Source organism: Halichoerus grypus, chromosome 7 (genome assembly GCF_964656455.1).
Source record: "Halichoerus grypus chromosome 7, mHalGry1.hap1.1, whole genome shotgun sequence".
Classification (NCBI taxonomy): domain Eukaryota; kingdom Metazoa; phylum Chordata; class Mammalia; order Carnivora; family Phocidae; genus Halichoerus; species Halichoerus grypus.
Genome location: NC_135718.1, coordinates 152,357,070 through 152,366,163, shown reverse-complemented (window position 1 = coordinate 152,366,163; position 9,094 = coordinate 152,357,070). Strand labels below are relative to the sequence as shown.

Below are 9,094 nucleotides of genomic sequence, written 5' to 3'. Positions count from 1 at the left end.
CTTGGAACACAGCACTAGTTTTTTGGAAATGAACACTGAGTTGGCCACTCAGCCCCGTGCACACTTGTTACAACGAAAAGCAGTTGTTGTTTCTGGCTTGCAGTGGTCATCCGTCTGCAATTTCAATGCTATGCAAGGTGGGCTTTGTTTTTCTTTTTTCTTTCTTTCTTTTCTTTTCTTTTTTACTGTTTTTATTTTCCTTGGTCACTTAAGTGGCTAAAGGTATATTTAAATTTATTACTTTTATCTCGAGAGCAAACAAGATTTCCAAGATCAATATTATAAACTTCAGGAACGATTGTGAATGGGTTGTTCAAGTTACGTAAGGCAAGCCCTCCAATGTTTGCTCAATTTTCTTCTCCAACACACGGAATTAGAAGTCTTGACTTGCCAACTGGAACTTTGGCTGGTGATCGAATGCAAAAAACTAGGACTATCTTCTGACTCTCGATGGTGGTGAAGTCTTCCCACTTGGCAGGGTATGGATTGGGGGCCCTATTAATGCACATTCTCTCAAGATAGCTCCCTGAAAGTTATATAGAAAAAGATTCATTAGGCAAGTCTGGCATTTAATCAGCTATGATTATCTATTTTTTGCCATAATGATCAATGACCAAAGAAGAATAGTCGATATTTGTGTATGTGAGATACAATCTTTTTAAGCCCAAATGAACTGTATCAGTAGTCATTTATTCACGTTTAAATAATGCATTTCCAACCAAGCTTGGATTCTGGTTGTGACGTGTCATCAGAATAAGAAATAGATTGGCTGCTATTGCCTGGGATGGAAATACATTCAACAGTTAAGCATATGATTAAACATTCAAGACTGTCGACTCTGCTTAATTATAGTTGGAAGGAGTATTTCAATCCATAAAAACTATTTGCACGCTGCTATCATCTCGACTCTTATATAATCAGCAGCTTCATAACCCTGCCATATTTGTCTCCTAGGATAGTCCCTTCACTTTGCCTTTATTATTCTGTGTGCATTCTCTTAAAGAGATCATTCTTATAGAGCAATTCTTTAACTGATGAGTAATAGCCTCCCTAAGGTCCCTCTCTACCCTTTACCTTAAGACCAGCCTGATGCACCCACCTCAGCAGTGTTAAAATCTGTAATAAAGAATCACGGAAACCCACAGATGTGTGTGTCACCCTGGCAGGTCCTCCTTGGTTTTCGCTGACTTACTGCTGCTTTGGTGGAATTATCCAGATGGTTTCCCAATTCAGACTTCAACTTCTTCTCCATCACCCTGGTGTGGATTAATGCAGTAAGTTTTTTGTCCTTTAGATGACTTCACATCATATGCCAAATTTAGCTGGTCTTTGAGAGTCCCCCTTCCAGTCATGGCCTCATCCTTCGTGAAGATCGCACAGCAGGTTACAATACTGCCTGCTGATTCCTTCCATTTATTTGGCATCTTCAGATTCTCCAGGGTGTATCCCGTGCCCTTCGTAGGATTAAAAAAACAAAATAAAAAAAAAAAAACAAGGAAAAGTATTTATCAGGCCTTCAACCCTTTTATTTTTATTTTATTTTATTTTTTTTAAGATTTTATTTATTTATTCGACAGAGAGACACAGTGAGAGAGGAAACACAAGCAGGGGGAGTGGGAGAGAGAGAAGCAGGCTTCCCGCTGAGCAGGGAGCCCGATGCAGGGCTCGATCCCAGGACCCTGGGATCATGACCTGAGCCGAAGGCAGACGCTTAACGACTGAGCCACCCAGGCGTCCCTGGCCTTCAACCCTTTTAGAGGCTTAGTGTTTTTTCAAATTCTGAAAGACTTGGTTATCATATTTATATAAGGCAATTACACACGTTACACACTTGTTTTCTCTGTATAACTGAGAATGGCAAGAATAAAACTGAAATTCAGTCACTGAAGGGAAGGATTCCAGGCATAGGCAAGCAGACAAATAGTGCACAATTCATTTACAAATACTCTAGGAAGGATTCACATAGTTGTTATGATTTTGTCCCTTTATCAGGCCCCTAGCATGTGCGTGACAGGGCATTGAAGCCAAAGGATCTTTACAGCCGACTCCCTCCATCCAGGAGGTGGGCTCAAGTGCTGGTAATGACAGACCTCGACGGTCCCTCGCCTGCTGCCAGAGGGGGCCCCGAAGGAGAAAGAAAGCGGGGAGAAGTGGCTGGATGACTCACCGCTCCCCTTTGAAACTGGAGCCCCGGTTAAGGGTGTTGGTATCTGCTGATCCACGTTTAAGTCTGCCTGCCGGGTAAGAAAATTTCAGGGCCGTAACTCCTTGCAGCTACGGACCATTTTTTTCTTTTAACAACAACAACAAAAAAAAAATTAAGAAAAAAAACTTGGCTGTAATTTTTCATTGTGACTAAGATGTTTACAGGAAGGAAACTGTTCAGTTTCTCTGGCTGATGAAACTGAAAGTTATAGACATTGATGGGAGGAGTCTCAAATTATTTCATAAAGACACATTCCTGGCCTGAAGGACATCGAAGCTGGACACAGCCAGCCCTCGACAAGTGACTCTAGCCACTGCTTTTGCCTTGCATCTTCCAAAACACTTCATCTTCCTCCGCCCTTCACAAGACCCTAACATGCTGCAGGTCTGAGTCTGAGATCTTTACTGATTTCTCTTCCTGCTACTACAAGGCGTGATTCTCTATTTCTCATGAAGGCCTCAGGATCTAGATACCAGAGTAGGAGATTTGCATTGCACGGGTCCTGTGACATTCTCCATACAGACAGATCCAGGGCTTAGCCTGTCACCCCAAGTTCACAAGGGGAAGAATTCGGTCTGGTTCTTGGGGTGGGGGAGAAGTGGGGAAAAGGGATCAACTGTGTTCGGAAAAGTGAAAACCACTGTGGCTTCATCCTCATCCTTCATTTCCCTGGGGATAGAAGAGACATCCTGTATTCTACTACTGCTGAGGCCTGAACACAGCACGTGACGACTGCAGATTTTAAAATTCATTCTGTGGGTGTTTATAGCATGAGTTGATATTCAGAAGCGGGCCTTGGCTTTCTAGCCTGGAGGGGGCCCAGGGAACTTGCCGGCTGTGGTGGGAGCTGGGATAGGGGACAGGATGTTGGGATGAAAAAAGTATTATGCAATGATATTAAGTAAGAAAACACATCTGGACATAAAACTATATTCTATGGTATTATCCCGATTTCACAAAACATGAGAACACCCACACACAGTAGAACATTTCTCAGGTTCAGGAGCACTCTCAGTCATGCACTTGGCGCCCAGTGTTTTCCTAAGCGCTGTGGGTCTGCTCTGCCTCGAATGGCAGGACAATGTTTCAGGTTGAGGCAGACTCGCTCCCTGGGTTCCTCAAAGGCTGAGGCAAATCTGGTGATGCAAATTTATAGGAAGGAAGTGGCCAGAGTCAAATCTGTGAACTACCTTGTGAAATGCTTTAGTCTTTCTGCAGAACCCAGTATACAACCGTTCCAGGTGCACTTGAGAGGAAGGTAACATTTTCCTAAGTAGTACATAAAGTTTTTTATTTAACCTTTTTAACTTTGGCGGTCAACTTAAAAAATATTTTCTGAATTTTTTTCTTTATTTTGTCTGTTTAGTAAGTGAAAAATGCTAAAATCTTGAAACATAAGAAGGAATTTGTCAAATTTTCCATTCAGTTTTCCCCAATTTCTAATATAAATATTGCAAATATATCTATGTGTATATTTATATATATATATATATAAGTATATATATATATAAAGAGAGATAAAAATAAGCAACATAATACATCACACTATTTTAAGTAATACAAAGGAATATAAAATGATAACAAATAATATATTTTTATTACTATTAGGAAATACATAATTAGAACTGTTGTACATTTCAGAGTCCTGAAGTTTTCAGGCTGAGAACCCCTTGTAATAAAAAGACAGGTTAACAGGAGCAAAACAAATTTAATTTCATAGTATGAGGACCCCACAAGGAAAGGAGCCACAGAGGCAGCTGGAGGCTTATAGACCATTCTGAGCTAAGGAGAGGGGCGGGTGTCTGAGGCTCCAGAGGGCCGGCAGGTGCTTCACAGGAGGATGAGAAGAGCAGATGTTTGGTCCCCAGTGTTTGCCCTGCCAGGCAGATGAGTCTCTCCGTTACCTCTGGTAATCTCTCTCCTCCTGGTGCAGGGCCCCTTTCCAAATTCTTTCAGGCAGGTAGAAGGGAGGAAAAAACCTTGTCCTGAGTCAGCTCCAGCTCTGCACATGCTGAAGTGGCCCAGTGGGGTGGCGCATCCTGCCGCCCTTCAGTGACGAAATCCCAGTTCTGCTGATGCTCTTTGTCTTACAGTCTATTTCTAATTAACTGACTAAGATAAAATTGTCTGATTAGATTACAGTTTGCATGACAAAATTTTCCCAACTTTCCTTCAACACTCAAACAACCTTTTGTCAACAACATGTTAAGTAGATTAAAAGAAAACACTTTGTGTCTTCAGGTTTTGCCCTTTATGTGTATTCTTTGAATGTTTTATTTTGGCTAACTTATGCCATCTTTATTTCAATTTTATTTATTTATTTATTTATTTATTTATTTATTTTGAAAGAGAGAGAGAGAGCATGAGAGGGGTAGGGGCAGAGGGAGAGGGAGAGAATCTCAAGCAGACTCCATGCCCAGGGTGGAGCCTGACGCAGGGCTGGATTGTGTAACACTGAGATCATGACCTGAGCCAAAATCAAGAGCCAGACACACAACCAACTGAGCCACCCAGGTGCCCCCTATTAAGTTTTAATTTTAATTCCAGTTAGTTAATGGTGCAGGCTCTGTGGAAATCATTATTTCAATTTGTAACCCTTACTCTATGCTTCTTTCTCTCCTTCTTTGTCAACATTTTAACATGTGTATTCCCGTCGTCCCCCAAGGACAAGTAACTTCATGAGCTCATCTGCATTCTCTCTTCACTACTCCTTAGCCCCGGTGTTAATACTCTCCATTTTCTTTCTCTTCAGTCAGGGCTTGGTTTATTTTTGAGACAGTGACAGACCTAATTAAGGTTGCTGTTCATTCTTACTTACCTTTCATCCTGAGTCATTTCCTGGCTTTATTTACGTGTTTTCTTATTAAATATTATTTCCAAAATAGTGTTTTGGTGGGTGTCTTTTTTTTTTTTTTTTTTTTTTTGCAAATCTTCTGGTTGTTAATTGTGCTGATTAATACCATACAATCACTTTTTAGGTCCTTACATTAAAATATAATTTTGGCTAGTATAAAACTCTAGTTTCAAAATGATTTTTCCTTTGACATAAGTTGGGGACACCTCCCTGAAGCCATTAGGGTTACACAGGGTTTGGAATTCCTATTTTGAGTAACAAAGGGTATTTAATTCATGCACTATACATAGTGCATTACATAAATGGCTCAGTGGGATCTAGGTCATGACTCCCAAACCCAACGTACTGATACTTCTACAGCAAAACAAGTCAAGCCACTAATAAAGTAATCCCATTCCATAAATGCTGTGATCTTGCTCTTGGGAACAAGTCGACGTCCAGCAAGAAAACAATGGTGTGGGCACATGGACACAAAGAATGTAGCCCAACATCAAGTTTATTACTCTGGTAGGGCTACCAGAGCAAAGAAACCCAGAGCCTAGATCAGTACCTTCCTCACAGGGGCTCTCAATAAATATATTTACTCAATGAAGAAATAAAACTCAAGTACTAGGAGATGAATCAGCACAGCTAATAAAGGACAAATAAGGGTCATATATATATATACATATATGTATACATATATATATGCATATATATATACTTCATCTCATATTCAAAACCTTTAAGCAGAAAAAAAATCTACTTTCCTTCAAACAATGGAAGACACAATCGTACAAACATGACATCAGAATAATGGAGTCCGTCCCAGGAGCCTCTGGGGATGGTGGCAAACAGTGTGTTCTCAGCTAGGTCATCCCCTGTATTTTCAGATACTTACACAAACCCCACACACCAGTTGCTTCAACAAAGTGCCCTCTTTCTGTCCCCATTCCTTACACCTCCCTGAAATCTACCTACAGGTGTGATCCAATCCTGAAAGGGCTTCTCATCTAATCTTGGACTGAATACAATTCCTTTGCCACATCTCTCGTTCCTTTATCAAGCATACAATTGGACACACCACCAGTTTCTATGTCTTTTGCTATTTACAAGGCATATGTTCATTAAATGATTCCTGACCTCAAGAGGATTCTTGTCTTTGGTTGGTCCAGGTTCAGAGGGATGGTGTGTGGAGACGGTCAGACACGTAGAGGGGGCCACAGACGTCGGCTCACTCTTTGTGCTCCAGTGCCCATTCCCACCTCTCACTAATGCCTACCGACACCCCTCCCGCTTATGCTGCACCTTTCATGCTCCTTCCCAGGCCATGGATTTTTAACATGTGCTACTTTGCTACTTTTCTTTTGCTTGCAGTCCTTTTCTCTTGTCTATCCTTTGTCCCAGTCTTTTCCAATGCTGACCCAATCCACTTTGGGTTAAGTCCTCCCTGATGCCCCACCCAGAAGAGCTCAGAGCCTTTTTTTTTTTTTTTTAAGATTTATTTATTTTAGAGAGAGTGCGTGCGCATGCAAGCAGGGGGAGGGGCAGAGGGAGAGAAAATCCCCAAGCGGACTCTCCACTGAGCATGGAGCCTGACTTGGGGCCAAAATCATGACCTGAGCCCAAATCAAGAGTCGGACTTAACCAACTGAGCCACCCAGGTGCCCGAGCTCAGATTACTGCCTCCTTTCATAAGCCTCTTTATTTTCTGTTAGCGAATTTGTAACAACTAATAAATCTATGGTTTTCTTTCCTACTAGAAATAAATTCAGATCACAGATACCCTGTTCAAAGGAAACAGAAGACATGTTGGAATAGTGAGCTCACTCCTGTGTGCGTTAAATCCTGTCCCAGACCATAGCATCCAGACGATGCTGTCAGCTCTGCAGTTACTTCCATGCAGGGCACAGAAGCCTGGATCCAGAGCGAAAGGGCAGGCGAATTGAGAGACAGGCCGGAGGGGTGCTAAGTCCCTGCCTTATTATCCAGGGTCTAACCCAAGCCCAGGCTGCTCTCCGACCCAGGTTACCAGCCTCTGCCCCCACCCCATACATGCCAGTTGAAGACAGACCGCTTGTATACCGGCTTTCTCAATTAAAAACTGGGTATTTTTATTTTTAGTTCCAAGAATTTGTATTTCTCTTAGCAGTTTTAAAGGTTTTATTTGTGGGACAGAGCAAGCATCCTGTGTCTTTCTGTCATCCTGGTACGGGTAGCCATGGATGGAACCCATGTCTGGTCATTACCAGTTCACACGCCACTTTAATGACTTTTGTGAGTACGTTAGGACAATCCAACTTTTCTCCTGCATGCTGGCTTGGAAAGGTCCATGTCTCCTTGGTAGGATCCCACCTGCCTAAGTGGGCGACACAGGAATGTTTGTTTCCTCGAACCACTTGAGCCCAGAAAGGAAGGGTGATGTGCCTCCATGACACGCCATAGGTGTACATCTAAACACACCATACCATCATTTCTTCTTCTTTTTTTTAATAAAGGAAAGGTAACTGTTTATTACTAGAGAGAAAAATGTATACAAGAAAATCTAGATTCTTTTTCCTCATGCACTACTTTTGTAATAAAGTTCCAGATATCAACTTTGAAGATATTTACAAGGATAAATTTTTCTTAACACGTGACCATTTACTGTATGATGGATATTTTTTCATAGAAATCATATATGAAAATGGGAATATATTCTTATAGTTTACAAGAAGCTTAGAACATTGTATTAACAGAAGATGATATATTTTACTGCAAAATATTATAAAAGTGATACATAAATGTTTAACTACTTGATTTGAACAGGGGCATGAAAAAAAAAAACCAGTAAGACAGGCCTGGCTTTTAAGATTTTTTGTGTTCAATTCGTTCTACTTTCACATCATCTCCAATTAGCTGATACACGTAAGTGACAACTGTAGAAGGCTGGATGTCCATCAACACAAATGAAGGAATAATGTTTGTTTCCAAGGCATTATATGCTCCAGTGGCAGAACCTGGGTTAATGTAGAATTTATTTTCATGCTCAAATGCTTCAAGTTTGCGTGTGTGTCCCGAGATAAGAATGTCCACATCAAACTGCCTCTGCAACAGAGCGTGGCTGGCCCTACCTCCCCATGGAATAACTTGATGCCCATGGATCAAACCAATTTTGAACTGTCCAACCATCACAACTTTCTGTTCTGGATAATTCAGATGCTCATCGAGGTCTCCTCTCACAATATGAACATCACCGGCAAGAATCTTGAGATAGTCATAACTCTCTGGTGCAAAGGTTTCCAGTACAGAGAATATGCTGAATCTTTCCTGGCACCAGCAGTTTTTTTAATTTAGCCTGCAAACTGTTGTACTGGTGTGGGATGTGCAGGTCTCCTAATACCAACACTAATCTGTGCCCAGCCATCTGTCATTGGGCTCCACTCAGTCACCACCATCACCTCCACCTTATTCCTCGGGCTCCTCAGCCACCATCATTTCTTCTTAAGTGTCCAGCCACTCCCAGAGGAGGCCTGCAAAATGATGCCAGAACATTCTGTATGAGCCACTAGGTGAACAGGAAATCCTTGCTCTTGTTCTTCATGGGTTCTGCCAAAGATTTTTGTCTATGATATGGGTTCTTGATGCTTCTGGACTCAGAACTAGAAGCAGACCACCTGTACCTTTTATTTCTTCTGTCATGTCTCTCTTCAAACCAAGAACACAGAAGGGCATGAATGAACACGGAATGAGGGATGGTAGTCTACAAGGCATTATGCTGAAGGGAAAAATAATCACTTGCCATTTTGAAATATCATGCAACCAAACTTTATCTTTGAGATCTCTAAATTTGATTGTTGTGATGGAAACATTTTATTTAACGGATTTTTAAAAGGTAATAGTCATGCCACTCCTGTTGATGGGATTGCATTACTACAAATGACAGATGTGAATAGAGAGGCTTTTTTTATAAGGTGTTTCTCATAACTCCTTAATCTGGGATTTCTCTCAGCAGGGTCATCATAAACCATAAAACAATTGTACATCAGAGAAGACACACAAACTCTTAACAGACA

The 9,094-nt window shown here is 41.3% G+C and overlaps 2 long non-coding RNA genes and 1 pseudogene across 2 annotated transcripts; 1 reads left to right on the top strand and 2 right to left on the bottom strand.

Annotated features, from left to right (window-relative positions):
* The first annotated feature begins 431 nt into the window (after nucleotides 1-431).
* Nucleotides 432-2,176, top strand: LOC144382635 (uncharacterized). Its single transcript, XR_013450002.1, has 3 exons — nucleotides 432-479; nucleotides 1,167-1,274; nucleotides 1,993-2,176. It is a non-coding gene; the product is annotated as an uncharacterized LOC144382635 (long non-coding RNA).
* LOC118521323 (uncharacterized) lies at nucleotides 447-2,233 on the bottom strand. The gene is made up of 3 exons (XR_004910107.2): nucleotides 2,168-2,233; nucleotides 1,193-1,454; nucleotides 447-526 (listed from the first exon to the last, which is right to left on the bottom strand). It is a non-coding gene; the product is annotated as an uncharacterized LOC118521323 (long non-coding RNA).
* Nucleotides 2,234-7,826: 5,593 nt separating this feature from the next.
* LOC118521322 (vacuolar protein sorting-associated protein 29 pseudogene) lies at nucleotides 7,827-8,468 on the bottom strand (annotated as a pseudogene).
* Nucleotides 8,469-9,094: the final 626 nt, after the last annotated feature.